The 21,879-nt window shown below is 42.8% G+C and overlaps 1 long non-coding RNA gene across 1 annotated transcript in view; it reads right to left on the bottom strand.

Moving 5' to 3' along the window:
* Nucleotides 1-21,823, bottom strand: part of LOC109310676 — a 59,790-nt gene extending 37,967 nt beyond the window's left edge. The window contains exon 1 of the long non-coding RNA XR_002101293.1: nt 21,596-21,823. This is a non-coding gene — a long non-coding RNA (uncharacterized LOC109310676). The remainder of the gene's footprint in view (nt 1-21,595) is intronic.
* Between the last annotated feature and the right edge of the window lie 56 nt (nt 21,824-21,879).

Here is a 21,879-nt window from a genome sequence, read left to right as displayed (position 1 = left end):
AATTGTTTCTGCCCATTTAGCAGAGGTCCTATTCCTCCCTGGGCCTTCCTTTTACTCCCTATATATCTAAAAAACAATTTCTTATTGTCTTTTACTTGGGTTGCCATCCTCAGCTCCATGGTAGCTTTGGCCATGGAGCTGGACTGTTCTCAGTGGGGGCAGATGACAGAACAAGGAGCAATGGGCACAAGTTACAGCAAGGGAAGTTGAGGTTGGATATTAAGAAAAACTTTCTCACTAGGGGGGCAGTAAAGCACTGGGACAGTTTAGCCAGAGAGACGGTAGACTCTCCATCATTGGAGGTTTTTAAGATTCGGCTAGACAAAGCCCTGGCTGGGATGATGTAGCCGGGGCTGGTCCTGCTTTGAGCAGAGGGTTGGACTGGATGTGACCTCCTGAGGTCTCTTCCAATCCTTGTTTTCTATTCTATCAGCCCTTGAGTGATGTAGCCTGTATCTTAAATACAAACTGCATACATTCTGGCTTAATTAAAACTTTAACCCATACCCCAAACTAGGTAAGCTACTCCAGGCTTTAAAGATCTCCAAAGTCACACCCAAGCAGGTTTTTCTATGTGGATAATAAGAAGGATAAAGTAAAAACCTGGGTAAGAACCACTGCACCGTGGACGTACCTCAAAGTATCCTCCTTTCTGTTCTTTCTCGGACTCATTTCTGTAATGGCTAGCATTGAAAACAATTACAAATTAAAAGTGCCAAGAAAACCTGCCCACCTTATCCCTGGCATGACCATATAAAATAGATATTGAAAAATGGAATTAATCTAAGATATGGAAGTAAATTGGAAATGGGATAAAATACAACGCATTGTTTATCCAAGGAAGACGTGTTAGACTAATTTAATATCCTTCCATTATGGAGAGAACTGACTTTTTAGATAAGGGTGATATAGTGGACTTAGTATATCTAGATTTCAAAAAACTTTTGATGCCTTGTGATGAAAATTGCTGGCCATGCTGGGAATCAGGGATCCCCATTGGATAGAACTTATCACCCTACAATTTTGGGATGAATGAGTTGACTCAAAAGGAGATAAAGTGCGCTATGTTGAAAGACCAGGTATCCAACTGAAGAGTCTGAGGGATTAGTTTTAGGACTTACCCATTTTTATTGGTGATTTTGGTGCTGAAATGAAGTGAATCTATATAGATGGCACTAAGATGATGGTGGGTTGCCAATATGGAAGAGAACTGGTTTATTATACAAAGATTTAGATAATCTTGTGGAATGGTGCATTAGATATGGGACGAAGCCTCAACAGGAATTAGTAACAAAGACTCCAGTTTTGGGGTGGAGGGCAAACACAAACTGGAGACAACTGAGAAGAGACTTGGGTATTACTGTATTGGGTAATCACAGGATGACCATGAGCTGACAGGAAAAAGCTAATGAAACTCTACACTGTATTCAGTGGGTTATATCAAGTAGAGCTATGGGAGTAATAGTATTACTGTACAAAGCACGGTTAAGATGTTGCCTGGAATGTGTGGAGTTTTGGCCACCAGTTGTCAAAAACAATGACTTTAAACTGAAACAGATACAGAACAAAGTTATTTAGTTGGCTTAAGGCAATGGAGAAACGTGTCTTATCAGAGGAGTGTTTAAACTTAGCAAAATGATGGTTGAAACAGCATGTGATTACTTTTTATTAATATATTTGCAGGGTGAATATCTGGGAGGAAGAAGAGTAATTTCAGTCAAAAAGTTGAAGAACGATATTGGTATAAGATCAAATGGCTACAAAGCGATCGTGAACAAATGTAGATGGGCCATTAGAACAACTTTTCACAATGTTAAAGGATTGAAATTTTGGGGTGGTCCTCCAAGCAAAGAAGTGGGGGCAATGAATTTGAGCATGATAAGATTATGGAAAGGATAGAGAGATCTTTGTTCAGCAATGAGTGTGCGTGATGTGTGGAATCAAATGTTTGCAATCCCCACACTGGAGTGAGGGGTAGTTTTCTTGCAGAGCATTAAGTGTCTGGCAAGTCATGCTTCAGGGCCTTGTCTGGGTGCCAAGAAGGTATTCCCCTTCCCCCTAATGAATACTACCTATTCCGCTCCACAGTTTCTCTCAAGCATTTCACACTGGTCAATGGAGTGTGCTGGGGCTCCTACTGGCACTTAGAAAACTCAAGAGGTTTGGCACATTTGACAGTGGTGTTGGTGTTTCTGGATGTGTGCCTTGTCTTTGTGCATGAGAGTTTGAAGTGGCAATTCTGAGGAATCCTTGGGTTGCTTGTAAAAGTACTAGACTGGAGTTGATGGTGCCGGGGGCGGGGGGATCACTGGAAGAAGACCATGAAATCCCTTTGTTTCACCATGATTTAAGTAGGTCCCTAAATACAATGTGTGTGCATCTGTGTATGTGTGTGTATATGTATGTGTGTGCATGTGTGTGTGTATATATATGTGTGTGTGTATATTTATATACATTGTGTGTATATGTATATACATGTATGTGTATGTGTGTGTGTGTGTGTGTTTATACACACACACACACAACACCAATACATACAAACGACACAAAAATACTTGCACATGATGATGATGATGATGATGATTGTTAATGTTTAGGGCTTTTAATTGTGCTTCATGTTTTCAGAACATGCCCCAGTTAGATAACTAATGAATCCTCACATCAACTCCATGAATGAGGTAGGTAATTTTACACATGGGGAAACTAAGACAGAAATATTAAGACTTGCCTACGACCACACAGCAAGCTAGCATGCATTGTGGGGTAAGAACTTAGGATTTTTTTTGCCCTGCGAACATGCTCCACTAGCCCTTCCCAGTGCCTATGATCTCATGAAGGAAATGTATTGAAAGTGTATTTTCCATCTGCGAGAGATGCCAAGTAGTATCAGTTAAGTGCAAATTAATCTGCGTCGCTGGACTCCATTCTAGCCAGACAGCTGCCAGGAAACTAGTGTGTGCGTTTCACACAGGACCCCCGATGCGTGTGCGTCTGGAGGAGTAGAAATGCTTCTGCTCCTCTCCAGTAGCCTAATTAGATTTTACTCTATTTATTAGGAGATTTCAGTCACTAGCTTAACATGAAATAAAATCCGCATGATTAAGAAATCGAGAGCAATAAAATTTTAACTAGGTTTATACAGTATATAACGTTCAAAACTTTCCTGTCGTATCAGCAACAATGAAACCCACTAATGTCATATAAAAGAAACAAGGGACCTAGGAAATGGGCCATTGGTTCAAGACTGAGTAGCTGAAGGAAAAGATCAGGCAGTTCAGGTGTCGACTGAAGACTGAGAATAAATGATCAGGAATACCTATATTTTCAGCATGTAGTAGACTCAAGCAAACACAATTCTTTATGGCCCACGGAGGTTGTATTTTACCTAGTTTCATCAAAAGTGAGTCTGAATTCCTTTTGACAAATAGAAGAGAAAATCTTTAATTCCTCAAACACTTTCCTCCATCTGTCACAGATGTGATTTGAAGGTCCAGAGTTTCTGTGACAAGATAGAGGAGTACCTCCGAGAAAGATGGCACTATCTGCGCCTAACATGTTTTTAGGGGGTTGGTAGATACAAAATGACTTCCAGCTGCACAGATATCCATGGTACATTAATTTTGAGCTAGATGCTGCGGGAAAAATAGTGTTGCTGGTTTGGATCTTGGATTAAGTAACCAGTGAGGACAGCTGAATACCACAACATTTTTTAGAATTTAGGGCTACTTTCTGATGGGAAAAGCCCAGATTTCGATGACGAGTGGTAAAGGAACGCTATGATTTTTGAAGCAAAGAGGGATTCCAGCAGGCCTAACATCCAGCAGGATTTCAGTGCCCGAAGTGTGATTGAGGTAGAAGTTAGATGCCTGAATCCAACCTCAGGCCCCCAACCTAACCTCAAAGCCACCCAGGACTAGATCCGCGAAGTGTGAAGTGTGTGCGTCTTCTACTTCTGCTGACTTCTATGGGAGTTCATACATGAGATCTCGATCTGGAAGCTGGAATGACAAATTTGTCAAATGAACCTCCACTTGAATGAGTGACTGAAAATTATTAATCCCAGTGACTGAAAATTCCCAGTTAACTGTAGGGGCAAAAAAACGTAATCTCCAGCTTCGAAGGTTATTTGTTCACCTAGATCAGTGGGTCCCGATCGGTGGTACGAGCACCACCAGTGGTACACAGATGAGCTGTCATTAACGGATGCATTATCATTACTCTAAATGACAAGAATTTGCTGGTGGTCCTTCAGGTTGAACTGAAAAATGTGCTGGTGGTACTTAAGGTTGTATTGTTTTAAATTGGTGGTGCGCAATCTGTCAGAGTTTGGGAACCCCTGACCTAAACCCCTCTTTCCAGCAAGACTGAGCTGGACCTGTGCCCATTACGACCTATGGCAGGTTGGCAAAAAGTGTAGCTATATTTCTGGCTGGCACCCCATGTGCAGAGCAGGTTTCACAGGCTGAGTGATCACGTTGCCCATGGTAAACCTATGTCCCAGACAAAGCCCCTACATGTCATGATACCATGCACTGAGCGTCACCTTCTGTAAAGGCAGTGGAGCCTTGAGTAAGGAGGCAGGTATGGGGGGAAGGTAGGAGCTTTATATGGAAGAAAAAAGGGAAAGCGATCAAATAGAGAAGGCCAGGGGATGGTGTGAGATCTCCAGAAAATCAAGGGAACAGGGTTTCTGGAAAGAGAGCAAGTCAAAATCTCCACCAAGGAGCTAAGAGACATCAGGATGTCTATCTTGCTGGGATCCTATGACCCCAGCTGACTTCCTGCCCTTTGGGCGGGGGGGCTGGACTTGATGATCTCCCGAGGTCCCTTCCAGCCCTAATAAGCCCATCAGTGGGGCCCGAGGGACTGAAAAAGCATTTACACTTCTCGCCCATGCAAATCCCTGGGATCCTGATCCTTCTGTCTTCCCGGGTCTTTTGAAATACTCCAGAAGATGTCTCGAATCCCTGCACATCCCTGCATTCCTTGAGAAACTGGCCACCACGTCGATGTAATTCAAGATACCGCTGTACACCCACGTGCAAGATTCCTTAACAACTATGTGCATTTTTATGCTCAAATATTTTAGAATTGTTTTCACTGTGCCTGAACTATAATTGGCTCGGCTTCCCCTAAGTGCTGGATCATCTAACTTGAGTGATTTTTGACTCGAAGCCCAGGCACCATATCAAAACATTTATCAATTAATCATAAAAAGTAACTAACATTGTTGTCCACCCAAGAAAAACTGTCACTTACAGGCTCATGTGTGTTATTCCTTATGAAAGAACTGCTACGGAGAAGTCTATTTCCTGCACAGACCAGGTGGAAAATCTGCTAAAGGCAGAGGTCAAATCTAGTTTAATTTTATACCCCTTTGTTAAGAATGTTCCCTCTAAAAAAAACCAAAAAAGCCCCAAACCCCTCTGATGATTCTTTCCAGGTTTTTCAAAGTTAATTCATGTGGAAGAAAATAAAAAGATTAGGATAAAATTTCAAATATTAAATTCAAATGCAGGATTAATGAGTTTTATTTCTAAACCCAAGAGGTTGTCTGGAATTTAGGACCCTTCTCTTATTTTTTATTTTTAGTAGCAGACACCAGACAGCCAGATGCAGTTGTGTTTTGGACCACTCAGCACAAACTTAGCACCTTCAAGGAACAATATTACATCTGCTTTGTAACACAAACATTTCAACTTTTCCAAAATGGACAAGCCAAAAGATATTCCTATCACCCAAGTCAAAATAAAAGGATTTAAAATAGGCCTGGCTTGTTTCTAACATGGAGAATAATGACCACACAAATGATCGCTGCGTTTCATTCCCCTTGTCCAACCCTGGGAGAGTCCTGGAACCCCATACAGTGATTTGCTGTAAAGCAACCCAAACTATACATTGATTAAAATAAGACACAATTCTAGACAATCCTTACAACATCCCACAGCAAGGGACTTTGTGCAATGTTTTTGGAGACCTGCAGGGACTAGCTATGACTGATTTATAAAAGTAACCTATTCCACCCTCTCCCAGCCAACACTACAGATCTGCCCATTGGGAGCTGGTTCTGCTCCCGACCTGTTCTCGAATACAAAGTATGTGTTGTTCAAATGTACCCGGCTACTGAGGTGTGGCTTTATTATCACAGAAATTACCCATAAAATAACAAAATTCATCTTACGCTGCTCCAAGGGCTCTTCCCCTTGAGTTGCCGGGCCCACATTCCCGATCTCCTCCTGCTACAGAACCACTCCCGTATCCCTCGTGTGTGGAGGGCCTGACAAGCCAGCTGCCTCCGAGAGTCAGCAGGACTCCCATGACCTCTTCCCCAGAAGGACCGACACCTCTTCATGAATGCTGTGCTTCAGGCAAACGTTGCTAGCTTCTTTGTCTCTCTATCTTGCGTCCAGTGTCTGCCAAAACCACACGACTGCTGACTTAGGATGAACTGGAAAGACCTTGAGAAGGATTTTGAGGCAGAGCCCAGGAAAGATAATAAATCAAGAGGAGGTTGTCCAGTTTCCTGGGCCCCTGTATTACATTTAAGGTGGCCAGAAATATTCAGCACTGGCCTAGCTTTGTTCCTGCTGAAGGCAAAGGAGAAAATGCCCTTTATTTCAGTGGGAGGAGAATTAGGCCAATACTGGGTTTAATGTTTTATACTTCCAGAATGGGAGCTGAATATAGACATGGGGCAGGACCAAAATCCTGCTGTGAACACCTCCAAGCTTTGGAGTCTTATCTTGAAAGGTTCCAACTTTGAAATACCAACGCTTTTCTCTAGCTAGTTTCAAATCCCAACTTGTCTTCAAATAAGCATACCAGAGCCTGTCAATAAAACCAAAAAAGAAGACCTGTTCAATTAACTCCCTTCATGACCTTCATCTATGGAGAGTCAATACAACTGATTCCAAAAAATGGGTAATAGGGACCAGGCGACGGGCAACCTGTGGACACACAACTCAATTTAGAGAAGTGTTCACAAATGTAGAGTCTTATTCAAACATTCATTGGGGCTGGAATTCTTACAAGAATGGGCTTCCCCCCTGTATTAGATATAGATCTATCTATCTATCTCTCTGTGTATCTGTGTATATAGATATCTATCTATATTTAGTGAGATCTATCGAGATCTCTCTCTCTCTCAATGGATAGCTAGATATCTATACTGATATCTACAGATATAGATAGATATCAATGTCTATAGAGATATGGATATATGTTCAGAGGATATAAAATACAGAGGGAAAGCCTGTTTTCTCTCTCTGTCTCTCTCTCTCTACGCACACACGCATGTGCGCACACACACACACACTTATATAATGTATGTGTGTAGAAAGAGAGAAAGAGAGACACGATGGGAACAATCTGTCTTGTCCCAGCCAAAGTCAGCATGCACACAGCATAACAAATATTTAAAGAACTGTCCCTTTAAAACTACCAAGAAAAAGTTTGGCACAAATTGTGGGTGAAGGTTCTGATGAATTATTATTTTATCCTGTCCCACAGATCAAGGGCATGTACCAACTCTGGTGTTGTAAGAGTGGAAGTGGTGTTGGTTTTGTTTTTCGCTCAGTTGGTTTGTTTTCATCCATGTACTTTGGCACCAGGGGGAAAAATAGGGATCGTAATTATGATGCATTTGGAGTAAGAGCACTATTGAGCATGCCAAAGGATGGCTAAAACATGGCACCTGCACAACAAATATATGGCTGGGACAACATGTTATTGTGGCAATGTTTTTTCAGCTCTTTCCCAGTCACCAAATGGGAGACAAGAAAGGGATTCTCAAGCACTGGATGGTCCAAATACCTGTAAAAATGCAAGCTATCTCACTAGAGTTTCTACAGAGAAACAAAGCTCATGAGCTTTATTTTTGAACAGTGATTGTAACATGGTTAGGTTAACCCATAGAAAAAAGTAAATTTAGCCCAAAAGTAAATGGGTCCATATTCTCGTCATGTTTTCCCAGTACCCAATAGTGTGCCAAAGGTAGTTCACTTCAAGATTTCATTCCTTTCCAGGAGCTGAGAGGACTTTAGGAAGCCCACAGCATTTTGCATGAAGGGTTTGCCTTTCTTTCACCAGCTAGGCAAAGCCTTGCCTGGGATGACCTAGCTGGGGCTGGAGCTGGTGCTGCTTGGAGCAGGGGGTTGGACTAGATGTGACCTCCTGAGCTCCCTTCCACCCTTCATGTTTTACGATTCTGTGATCTTAAGTTAAAACATTCATTTTCTTCTGTTTTGTTGCTGCGAATTGCCCAATCTAGCCTGAATTTTTCTTTGAGCTTTTGACTTTAGACGAGCGTCATTAAGAACTCTTTGTTTCATCTAATTCAATGTGACAGCCATGAAATAGGCTCCGTGTGTGTTCCTACATGCATCACATACAGATTAGACACATGTACATTTATACTTCACATGTTGCACCCACAAAGTATGTCTAGGAGCAAAATAGATATTTGTGCATGCAAAGTTGCTATCAGGTTTCTACAGTTTGACCCAAAATGTTTGGATCTAAAATCTGTGCATCTCATCCCCAGCCTCCAAGATTGTGAATTAACACCACTTGTTGCATGGCCACAAATCAGTTTTGGATCTGGCTCATGGAAAGACAATGTATCAGCAACAGAATTTGACTGTATGTATAAGCAGGATATGAACCCTATGCAACTTCTTCCTTTTTCAGAGATGCAGCTCGTAACACAATACAATTTTTGGGCTGTTGTCCCAAAAATGGACAACATAGACCCTCACGAGGCCACAAAGGTGAATAGATTCTGTGGGCTTCAATTCTTGGCCTGTGCTTCACGTAAGTCATTCCCACACTGGGGTGATCCTTCACACAGCAAACAAACAGTGGAGCAGCAATCCCAGTGGTCAGAAAACAGGCTCCTGCTGGCCAAGGGGAGACCATGTGGAAGCCTGCATGGTGACCGATTGCTCCTCACCTGGCTCCAAGGCAGGGGAATTTTACACACGACGCTGTCAGGGTTTATGGGCCCTTCATCTGTCAGGAGATCTAAAGAAGCCAGCAAAAACAAATAAAAAGAGCTTTTTATTACCCTAGGAGGAGCTAACCTGGAAATATCATTGGCACAAATAGAATTGTATAGCCTGCCCAAAAGATAGAAGGGCTGTGACATGACCATGGGTTTGTTTGTTCAAGCATGCAGTCATCCTCATTGTGAATGCTGCCACCAGCCCCGGCCTTTACTGGGATAAGTAAGTGTCCATCCCTCTGGCTGGTGGAACACAAGCTGAGCGGTGATTTCCATGCTGACAGCTTTATCGCCTCACTGACCTTGCTATTTTTAAAGAAACAGGTTTATCTCGGTGATGTAAACAGGTCTTCCTGCTTGCATTTATGTCATTCCGGTTGCTAGGGAGCTGGAGCTCCACTCCAGACTCGCTTGTACTGGCAAGCCGGCTGTTGGCGGTGCCCGGGGGCCTATTGCATTGGCTTCAGGGTTGAAGAACGAAGGACCACGCCGGTACTTCCGATCTGCAAGAACGAACTGGAGAACATAGAGCTATCTGTCTCTTAGCCTGTGTGGAGATGGGTTAAATTACAGAGATGTTTTTGGCCAAAGTTTCAAGGGCTTGTCATGCTAACCACAACTGGTTTACCCAAAGTATTGGAAAAATGGGGTTTTGGCATGAGTTTACCCTCAGCACGCTCAAGTATCAGAAGCGTTCAATTATGAACTTAGAGGTTAGTGCCTCCGCGATCTTCCCGTTTGAACATAGGCAAAAGGAGCATTTGGTTGCTGGAAATCACAGTCCCCAGAGCTGCTCATGGCAGAATGGTTTGAGTTGGGTCAGATCCTCCATTGATAGAGATGGTAGTCAATGGAGCTACGTCCAATTGCACTGCAGGGAGATGTTTCCACTGCAAAGCTTTGAAAAGTTTAAGAGTTTGGTCTTCACCGAGACTCGTATTGAAAACAGAGGTGCTCATTCGGTACTTACTGCATAACACTATTCAAGCCAGGAGTATGCAAAATGAGCCTGGAAATGTATCGGGTCTCCTGATGTGCTGAAATTCCTGGTCTTAAATACCAGAAATTTGGCAGCACCCACAGCAAAGCTTCAATCAGATGAGAATCAGACTTCTTTTGACCATCTCGGTGTTTGATTCAGGCCATCTCACAGCGATGAGACCCATCTCATCCCAGTTCTCAGCTGGAATAGGACAGTAAGGCAGAGGGGCTGGCGGGGGGGGGGAAATGGTGCAACTCTCAAAACCCATCTTGGGTCTGAACGTAATCAAGGACTTCTAAATTGATGCTAATTGCTCTGTTTGCAATTCCAGAACCCACAGAGCACTGAGGACTGCCATCATCCTGACTTTCTCAGGGCTGCCCTTCATCCCTTTCTTCCCATGCCCAATCATGCAATATTTTGCCATTTGTCTTGCGGTGATATGGTTTAATGGAAGTGATAAAGCACTACGGGGAGGGGGAGGGGGGAAGGGTGAATGAAACAAAAACCTGTAGCATATTGTTTCTCCAGTACTTATAGCTACTGTAAGTTACTGCCTTACATGAACACTCTGAGGACCAAGGAATTAAAGAAAATACAATCAGCAGATTACTAAATACCGATGGGAAATTTAGAGCTATAGTGCAAAATCCTCGCGCATTAAAGGATTTACCACTCGGCATTGATGAAAACCAAATCCGTGGATTTCTATTTCTGTCCTTAATTAGTCAATGGGCTTATTTTAGTCTGAATTAACTCCTAAAAAATAACACACCCAAAAAGAAAATAGAAAACGGTACAGTAAATTTAATGAAATCTCTTCTTTAAAAAAAAAAAAAAGTTTCTAATGGAAAATTACGTTCCAGTACTTCCATTTCCTTTTGTTTTCTCATCTTCCCACCCAAAGCCAGCTCCTGCTAAATAACCCTGGCTTCTTTGCTAGAGCAGCAGGAGAGGCTGCTAACAAAGATAGCCTTTCAGAACCAAAAGGGTGGATCCCATGAACCAGGGACGTGGCGGGAATTGTCTTGCTCCTTCACAGCTTGTGTGTTTTGAAGTTTGCAGAGGCTGTCAGTAATTTCCAGGGCCTCTTACTGATGGGGCGTAGTTGTCACCATTAGTGGAAGGTGTCCAAGCTTGGGCTGAAGTTTCACTGGAATTTCTTTTGCAATATTGTGCCAGTTCAGGCTAAGCAGAAATTCATCCCAGATGATCAGAAAAGCTGTTGTTTCTGACAGCATCCCCAGTTGCTTTTCCCACAATCGACATGGGAAAGAAGCTGATTGGGGGAAGGCTTGAGGCAAGTTGTCTTCTAAAAAGACTGGGCTGGTTTAGGATGGGCCCCATCAAATATGTGTACTTGCGGCGCGTTGTCATCAGCACCAAACCTTTCAGGGCCTGATGCCAAGCAAAACAAATTCATTTGGCGTCTCGTCGTGGACTTCAAGCAACATTGGAGAAAGCCCATAAAACATGACCACTCAGCTCAAAGGGATGAGAGAGGAAAAGAGTCTTCAAGAAAATACAGTGAAGAAAACAAGTCTCGGCTAAACCAAAACCCCATGAAAAAGCAAGCAGGGCCAGACATGGACATGGGCAAACTGGGAGCCTGCCTGGGGCCCGCACAGAAATGGGGCCTGACTCAGACTGAGCTACACGCTGCTTCCAACTCAATTTTGCTCTAGTGCTAAAAATGCTGCACTAAAAATTCTCATTAGTAGAATTGTATTGGGCACTGCCAACCCCAGAAGTTCAAAAATAAGAAATCTGATCTCAAAAGCATTCATTTTGGCTTTGTTGTAATTATCTTCTGCTTTGTTAGCTGTTTGGATGGCCTTGGGTTGCACTTTGATGGCAACCAGAAAGGCTAGCAATTAAGAAAAGAAAGCTGAGAAACATTCATAATCACATGACTCCAGGAGCTGGGAAAGTCTCTTACTTCCACAAGAATCACAAGTGAGCAACACAAATTACTTCTGCCTCCAGCTCCTTATATGAATTTTTTCTTTTTTTTTTTTTAAATAAAATAATTTTTAAAATAGTGATGAAGGAATGCTATAGCCAGGATGGTCCAGGAAATGTGTAAGATGCAGACTTGAGGAAGGGTAGTATGGGCCTGAAAGCTTGTCCAGCTTCTCTCCCAGCTATACAGGTTGTCCAATAAAAGATACCACAAAAGAGCCCTGGCTTGTCATTACAAAATAGGGGCAATTAAAAGATTTCAAAGAAAGTTTGTTAATTGGATCATTGAAAATCTCCCTCCAGTGGTTTCAGTTTGTGACTGATACATCTCCCCCTGACGTGGTCCTCAGAACCGCAGCTCCCATGCACGTTGCAATACCGCTGAGAGAGAAATGCACTATCCCCATTTTATGGATGGAAAACTGAGGCCTAGAGGATTGAAGTAATATGCTACCGGCCATAGCCTGCCTGTGCCAGAGCCAGGAGACTGAATCCCAGTCTCTGGAGTCTCGGGCTAGTGGCCTCCCCAGTGAGCCCTGGTTCCCCTGGGATGCTGGCGAGGAAGGAACTTCCCGTGTTGTTGTTGGAAATTTGTTAAAATAACAGCGCCATATTCCCTGGGGCAATCTCCATTAATAATTGCATGCAAATTCCCCTGGATTTATGCAGTGCCAACACCTCGGCCGCTTTAAGCTCTCTCTTTCACCCAAGGGTGCCGGAAGGGTTAATCCGGAGGGCTCTCTGGAGCTCAGTTAATTTACAACTGGAGACCTTTATCATCTCACACTGACATGGAGGGCTCACGTTTCGCACTTAATTACTTGTTCAGCAATCACGCCTGGAAGAGATAGATGTGTTTCTGTGTTTAGTCCATGCAGCTGTGAACTGTTTATTTACTTATCGTCAGGCTGGGAATGGCTGTAATTTAAAGGTTCAGATCTCTGCTACCCTGAATCAGGCGGGTCTTCCTTTAAATACTTCCATATTGCACCAGTGGAATTTCGCTGGAAATGCCCTTGCTTTCCTGGTGCAGCCAACGGAGCAGGTGTTAGTGGTTATCAGCGGGCGTGATTACTTATGCTAAGCAATGGCTGCCCCGCTTGCCATTGTAATGAAGACCCACGGAGATAAATTTGGGAGGTGGAAAAAAAGGCCAGGGAGATAGAGCAAGCTACCCTCAGAAGCCCCGGAGTCTGGGTGACGACTCGATTTCTATCCTGGAGGCAGCGTGGCTGAAACACAGCAGCTGAAAACAGCGGCTCACAGCAATTTATAGGCCAAATGGTGTCATTACAATTGAAGCTGTCAAATGGTGACCAGATGGCTTTATCTTTCACACCAGGGGCCTAATAAGCTGGTAGGTGCGACCTCTCCACATGCCCATCCACCTGCATAGCACATAAGGCCTGTCAAATTGTACATGGGAGTCGGGGCTGAGAATCGGTGCTGCAGCCCATCTTTGAACCTTAAAAGCTCTATTTCAAAGGCCAGATCAATTGACCGTTAGCAATATAGGTAATGAGGCTGGCTCATGTTAGTTTAATTTAAATGTCATGCTTCAAGATGCAAATTGAGCAGGGGTCAAGAAGGCAGTTTCTCCTTAGAGTCGGGACTGCAAAATTGGCCAGATGCCTCCTGATATTTTGGGCCCTCGTCCAAAGCTTTCGGTATTGGCTTCGCTGCGGGTGAAGACCCTGGATCAATGGTCCTGTCATTCATCTATCTACAAAAGAAGGCTTGTGAAGCATGAGCCACCCAGCAGTGCAAATGGATGGATGTGTAGACCGCTGTGAAAGGGTGTATGCAAAGCCTCCAGAGAGCGATGGGAGAAGGAAGTCCTGATGGAGACCGTTACAGAAAAAGGGATTCATTCAATTTGTCTCACAGCCTCTTTGGAGGCCAGACTTAAATGTCTTAACCAAGGAAGTCTAAGAGCTCAGGTACCTTGTGTCTGAAGTTTTGTGCCCAGCTGGACCCTTGCCCAGCTACTGGAGAGACAGACCATATGACAAGAAGTTACTAGCTGACTAGTTCTAGGTCCACCGCCTGCTGTCTAGAGCAATGCAGACCTTGCAGCCAGTCTCAGATTTAGAAATATTAATTTAATTTTAATACTAACGATGCTACGCCCAATGATCATTCCTGGAGCAGGTGAAGGGACTGATAGCCAAGCATCATTTCACTGTACCGGCTCTGCCTTAGCACGCTTCGAAGTCCCACCTGCTTTAGATTTAAGGAAACAACCATCCCCCGTGCTCTCCGATGAGAAACTCGCACAAGGTTATCACTATCCCACATGTATCAGGAAGGCAAGCAAAGATGGGCCAGCAGAATGGAGGGGGAAGTGATGGAATCTCACTGGATTTTTTTTTCGCATCCTATTATAATGAGTGACCCCCCATAGTGTTGAATCTTATAGCCCATTAAGAAAATAACAGTGATAACAACCATTTTGTAACTAACCTCACACTCTTTCATTAGCAAATGCCGTACTTTTCCTGTGGCATTTTAAAAGAATAAATTCCACGAGGCATTGCTACATGCTCTGAAATGCAGCTGTCTCTGGGGTGGGTCGTGCCATCGACCGAACACAGCACACTCCAAAACTGAATATTTTGATTCACTAAAGCCAGCCGAAGCTGCGCAAGAGTTTAGGTAGTCAGAATTGAAGTGCCCAGATTTCTGGGCTTTGCTGTGAGGCACTAATGCTCTTTTAAAAATGTTGAAATGCCAAATGAGCAGTGAGCTGCGTAACAGGACTGTCCGCTTTGGGTGATATATGCCATCCTACTGGCGAGTGCCTGTGAACAAAAACGCTGTGAAAGTGAAAAACTTGAGAACGTAACTTGTTTGCAAGGGATTTAAAATAACAGCTCAGAAATATTACCAGATATATAAAAATACATTACAAGGCAAAGATAATCACCAAGCAAAAGCTGAGCTGAATCACAGGCTGCTTCCTCAGAAAGCTTTTCAGAACGGATGCTTCTCAGCTATTCCTGTTAAAGCTGAAAGTCCTACGTAATGCCTGGCTCATCTAGATAGCACGAATTCAGCTCTAGAGGATCCAGTCTCAGGAGGTTGACGGCGGAGCTATGTCTGCTGCTTCTTCCAGGGTTGAGGGTCAGGATGATAATCCCCTAAATCTGTGCTGTGCGATATGCAAGAGAGAGAACCATTATCTGTTGTCACCGTTTCTCTTAGACAATATAACTTTCTTTTCATCATTAACTGGAAAGTCGATTTTAAGAGCTCCCTCCTCAGCTCCTTAACTGAGCTGGGACAAGGGACACCCACTGAGAATCTGACATTATTATTATTATTATTATTATTATTATTAGCTACAGAATGACTGAGCAGGCATATTGGGTAAAAAAAAATCATCTGTTGAAATCCCCAAAGAAAATGTCAAGTACAACTGGCATTTTCCCTTCTGTGTCTGGGAGTGTGTAGGAGAGAGAGAGGAAACATTTGGACCCGCATGCATGCATTCGAGCAGCTCCAGCCTGCAAAAGCAGATGAAAGTGGATGGGTCAGTACATTCCAGAGCGTCCTAGGGGGATCCATTGCTTCAGTGTGGCTATTCACGTACTTAACATAAAGCACACAAATAAATACTTGCTGTAATTCAGGCCTGGTGAAAAGCCAGTATCAAGAGGCATGCCAGAAGTACTGAGAAAGGGACTGTGCAATCCTTGATACCTACAAAGCTGCTTGATTCTAAATAAGATTCGATAAGCTTGTGTCCCAGAAGAAAAAGAGGTATTTCTAGATCAAGGGTAATTACCATGTGTTTGGTACACCATCAGCACTTGCAGTTGACCAGGGCTGGAATAACATCTGGTCCCATGTGGAGGGGCAGCAAAAAGAATTAAAAAAGGATACCCTGATGCATACAATAGACCGACACAGCTATAGCCAACACCCCCGGTACATAAAATGCTCTTGCATGCATTGCAGTGTCCCTTTCCAGGGGGGAAAAAGTGCCAAGTCTTGATACGCGGTCACCAGCATCCTAAATTTCAAAGAGATTTTATCTGCCTGGCCCTGAAGATTTCTCTCACTGCTTACATTAACAGTAGCTCTGCATGCCAGAAATGAATATGGCCATATTACATAAAGGAATAAAAATCCAAAGTGCTTCCATGTCCAGCTAATCTATCCAAACAGCAAATGTTTCTTAAAAAATTGCTACAATATTTTTATAACAAACCTCAGCCAAGCTCCAAACTGAATACATAGAATACTTTCGTCTTTCAAATGGGTTGTTTTTTTTTTTAAATGGTGAGCTAAAATGCTGTTGCTTTTTTTGTTCAGCAACTAATGCTCCCTCGCACCCCCAGTTCAAATTCATTTTGGCTATCCACTGAATCTCTGCTATTCGCATTTGACAGTAATTATACCTCGGGGGCATTTTGATTGAAGTAGATCAGTCAAAAATATACACCACCAGCTCGTTTTGGTTGTTTGGCTGACATCTCTTTTAAGCAAAATTCTGCTCCGACAGGAAGGGTGACGACAAAGCAGGACACAAGAACAGATAATGATCATAAAGTAAGCCGTTTGGAGGCCAATCTTTGCAACAGCACAAATTTAAGGCAGCTTTGCATTGATTTTAGTGGTACGCCACACAGGCTCTACCCAGGTATCATCAGCATCTAGGACCAGAGCCTACTGTTTTTACCATCTTCCTACCACTTGGCTTTCAAGCGGACCACCACACATCTCCTTCAGGCTTAGGTTGGTGTCACTTAAAACAAAGTATGGCCCTTTATTTTCTTTTCTGAACTGATATTAGCCACACAGGATTTTTTTTTTTTTCAAGAGTTTCGCTGCATGCATTTAAACTCACATCATTGCCCTGAACCAAAACTTGAATCTCGACGGCTCCATCCTACCACCTTGCCTTCTGCAAATGGTGCATTGAGATCAGATCCTAAAATGCCGGGTGTTGCTCTTTCCTTAAGGACTGGCAAACCAACCACCCTGCAGTACCATGGGGGAAAAACCAGCCCAAATAATGAATGAATATACAAAGACTCTCAGCAACTAGAAAGCTTCAGCTATCCATGTTTATTTGGGGCAGCTTGTTACTGTCATTATTACTGGCTGCAGCTAAAATCACGGCCTCATTTTGGTGGTTGCTGTACAAATGCTATAATTCACATCCATGTGTCTGCATTTTCTCAGAACCAATTTCCATCACTCGCTGATTTTCTCAGAAATATGAATCAGATGCTTCTCTGTAGAGTTTACCTGTGTTGAACTGGAAAAGCTGTGCTTATAAAAAATTAAAAATGTCATAGGCTACCAAGCCTTCCCTGAAAATGCTGGAACGTGTCTGTTATGGGTTTGATTTTGCGCTTCTCAAACAGGCAAACCTCAGATCAGTGACAGATAATGTATTGTGGTATTTACTTGAACCAGCTACAGGTTCCAGTGTAGTTGGCGTCCTCTGTTTTCTGTCACCCAGGAAAAATATGTGGGTCAAAGTCTTCATTCGTTTTCATGGAATTCCACCAATTTACCCCGGGTGAGGGTAGGATCTCGGCGTCATGCCTTTGGATCGTGTTCTCGTTCCCCTAAATAAAATCCTGCTTGTATTGGGTGGACTGTAAAATAATAGAAAGAATAATTATGGTAATCCTGCTGGATAAAACAGGATTTTCTTGCTGAACTACATTGAAAATCTGTCTCTAAGAAGAGCTGTTTTTGTTTGTTTGTTTGCATTTCCAAATAAGGGAAGAGGAGATCAAAGCAAATTAAGTGTCCCCAAACTTGAAATGTAATTCTAGCATCCAACGTAATCCGCCTATCCCCTGTTTGGTGGAACGTGCTAACATGTTTGAAGTGACAGAATTAAGCACTTCTGTTTTGACCTGAAACCCTACATTTTGCAGATCATATTTTCCTTTGTTTTGTTTTGGGGTTTTGTTTTTTTCCTGTGAGGTTTTGTCTGCCTGTGGTTCTCTTGCTTGGATTCAGTCTTTTCTTTTGCACCCTGTCATTGACACAAGAACATTTTTGGTTTGTCTCTCTTCAGGTGAGAGAGCTCAATGTGGATTTCTGGAGTAAATCACGTGACATTATTTCCTACCTTTCAGCCTGAAAGAGAGAAAAATGATTTAAAAAAAAAAAAAAGAGAGACCTTTATCAGCTACATACTTTAATGATGGATAATAGAATTAGGACTATTCCACTTGGACTAGCAGCTGAGTACCAAGGCTAAATTTATTTTTTCTGCATATTATAATTTTGCCAGGGATCTTTCCCATGTTTCTACGGCAGCGACTCCTCAACTTAATTTTAAAATGTAACTGTAGACATCAGTGCTGAGAATTGTTATTCCTAGAGTTTAAAGATCAAAGTGCTTGGTTGGAAACTATATTCATTTTCACTGACTCAGGTGTTATAACATGACAACCGGGGAGCACCACCGCATTTAAAGATAGCTTTTATTATTTTGCCATTGTCACTTAAATATTTCAGGACATAACAATGCTGAGAAATCCTTGTACTTTAGTCGAATCGTTCCTCAATAGACCAGACTGCCTAACTTGCCAAAGGCTCAGCCGATTAGCAAAGGTTTGGTGAACAACCCAGAAGTGCTTTGTTATCTATAAACTAATTTCACACCGTAACAAAATTCTAAAAAAGAAATAGATGCTTTTCAACATGTTGGTCCCTGGTAAGAGTAGGCATTTCACAATAATCTGTGGAAAGAAACATTTCTGATCTAGCATCCAGTGAAGCAGTTTGACAAAAGAATACAATTCAGTCTTCCAATATGTGTGAATGTGTTTTTAATCAGTTTAAGGGAGAACCCCAGGCAAGTCAAATAAAATATACATTTGGGTTTCTTCAGAAGAATTTTTTTCCCCCAAATTAGATTTAAATGATAAGCTTGTCCTTTCCATTCAAAACAATCCCCTCCACATGCAAAGACAGAAAACCAGTTCCCAAGTCAGAGATGGTTAGCCCAGGGTACATAATGCAGGCAATGGACTGCCACTGCTAGAAATTAAATCAGAGCTGCATTTGTTACTTTTTCCTCGTGGAAATAAAAAGGGATACACTTCTTTACCAGTTTCGAATAAAACGACAGACCCTCTATACATTGCCAACATCAAGCTTAACATTCCCAAGGAAAAATTTGCCGATGTGAATAGAAAATATATATTTTTTCCTCCTTGATTTATGTTTAATGCTTTTTGGTTTTCCCCTATAAAACATCTACATGTTTTCCATTAGGTTTTAATTGTGCATTTCCACATATTGCCTATTAAAATGGAAGACTTACAATTTCACAGCTCTTTGATGTTTTTAGCACATTGTTTGATGTATTCAATATTTTTATCTACCAAACGGTTTTGCAGTTCTCTGTCAAACAGTCTACCAATCCTTGGAAGCATTTCACTGTTTTTTAATGCTGGAGTGATCAGATTGTATTTTTATTAGGTAGTTAAACAAGAAGGTCATCCTAATAATGTATTTTGTATTATAGTGTACTAGTCTGCAATATTTTATAGACAGTATATAATCACCAGTCATTTTCTTTTATAATGATTTGCAGGCAAGCTTTTATATACTGTAAAAGCAATATAAAGAAGGAGACTATTTAGCCTTTTCTTCAATACAAGACTGAGTCAGTAACGATATTAAACTGAGGGCTAATAAAGCAAATTGTATTTTAAGCATATAACAAGTGCTGAAAAGACAAATATGCTTTCAATTGCAGTACAAGTACAAGCCCCTGCAGCAGAACCTGATCAGTCATTGAAGTGCTTCACATCATTTCTTTCCCAAACCAGTCTGCAAAAGTCGCAATGCCATCTAATGGACAGAGCAGGGACCTCAGCACCAGCAAACAGGAGGGTTGCCTGATAAGGATCTGTGCCTAGATTTAACGGCTTTAAAAAAGATTTACAAAGCAATAGTTTCAGTGGAAGAATAACACGATGCTGTAGCAAAGGTTCGATCAATATTTGGTTTCCCTTGCTTAAACGTCAAGACTTAAAGGAGCGCCGTTGTCCCATTCAAGCCCCAACACACTTTCACCCCCAGAAGTCAGAGTTTGACTTTTCCTATTGTTTTATCCTAAGAGTTTTTCTCTGTATCTCCTCCCTGAAATTCGTATGAGACGGCTAACCTGGTGCAGCAACCCACATGCCCGCAAGCATATTATACACCCACACGTATGTGCTCGTCCATGCCAGCCAGAGCATGCTCCCAGACATGCGTGCGCATGGACCCTCCTTCATAAGCATGCACACTCACGTTCACAAACAGAGAGGGGTGTGCATGCATTCTTCCTACTGGACGTGCACGTGTAGACACGGGCGGTCACACCTCAGTGTTCACACACCATCCCTTTGCCAAAGCAGCACAAATGTACACATATGTACATATGCACCAATGGAGGCAGACAAGTGCTTTTGTGCAAAAGTATACATGCACATACACAGTCATCTCCCCAGCTGCTGATGCACAAACCTATGTGTGTAAACACATATACATGCACATATGGACCCAACTCTGCTCTGTTACACCAGTCTAAATCCAGAATAACTCTTCTGCGTTCAGGATAGTCTGGATATGCACCACTAAAATGACCAAAATGCAAATCTGGAAGATTTAATCCAGGCCTTGTTTTGCAGTTGATTTCAATGGGGCCAGGGTTTCACCCCACTTTCCCTAAATTCCAGAAGGACCTTCAAGTAGAGGAACGCTAACACAGCCTGGCTCTTGCTCGGCTCTTTCCCAGACACAGTTAAACAAAGCGCCATTCTCTGAGAGTCGCATGGATTTTCCTCCTTACTATAATATCGTTTCTAAGACCTTTCCAGAATTTATTTCTTTAGGGCCCGATCCAAAATTCCCATTGGGCCCAATCCAAAATTCCCACTGGCTTCTGTAGCTTTTGGATCAAGCCATTCTTCTTCTTCAACTCCTGACCTCCTGCAGATCTTATTAAAAACCTCCATTTATATGACCAACATCACCCTGCACAAAACCAGGTTTAAAACCTTCTATTCATTCCTTTATAAAGTTTGCTTTGCTTTTTTTTTTTGTCTAGGTTTATTCGCTTTTTTCCCCCTTCCCAATGTCAAGAGTCCTTTCAAGTAAGCGGGTAAAAAAAGACATGCCTGTGAAAGGAATATTTCTGAAGGAAGCAATAAAATATATGTGAAACCTAGGAAAGGGGGGTCGGGGGGTATAAAGAAGAGGTTTTCTCGCTCCACAGCACATCCTGCTTAAATGGCTTTGTGATTCTGGAAAAGACCTGCCCCTAAAACAGAGTAATATGTTTGTAAGTCCACTTTGGGAAGCAGATCTGATCTCTTAAGTCTAATGCAAAACTGGAGAAGAGAACAAAAATGAATGTGAAGTAAAAGCAAGCTGCTTTAAAAATAAGGATGCCTGCTGGATGCTGATTAGGGCTAGGAAAAGACCCCGCTCTTCTGAGAGGACAGCGATTGCAGCGTAGCAAACAACCATGCATCTGCCGAAGGGGTTTCTCAGGGACAGGCAGTTTCCCTGCGTGGGGAACGGCCCTGGCTGGAGCTGCAAAGGCTGGGCTGGGATGAGAGGAAGAGGAGGAGGATTAGAGAAGTGCTGGGAGTGGGGAGGAAAGAGAAGGGGTCCGGTACCTACGGATTGCCGAGTTCAACCGCCCCCAGCCTCCGCTCGTGTCTCTCTCTCTCCCCCTCTCAAGGCAAAAAGGAAATGCGGTTCTTTTGCAGAATCAGAAATGAACCATCAGGAAGTTGGCAAAATCGCTAACTAAACAAGCAGTCAAGGCAATGCAACAACTTCGCAAGGATCGCGCATTTGTCCAGCGGGCTGGGGGGGCATAAGCAGGCTCCGACCCTCGCAAGGTCCAGCAGTGTCCTCCGGCCTGGGCCGGCAAAACCACGCCGAGCCGCAGCCTGCG

This window comes from Crocodylus porosus, unplaced genomic scaffold (genome assembly GCF_001723895.1).
Source record: "Crocodylus porosus isolate Cpor-Errol unplaced genomic scaffold, CroPor_comp1, whole genome shotgun sequence".
Taxonomy (NCBI): domain Eukaryota; kingdom Metazoa; phylum Chordata; order Crocodylia; family Crocodylidae; genus Crocodylus; species Crocodylus porosus.
Note: the sequence above shows the minus strand (reverse complement) of the source record. Positions and strands in the feature narration are given on the sequence as shown.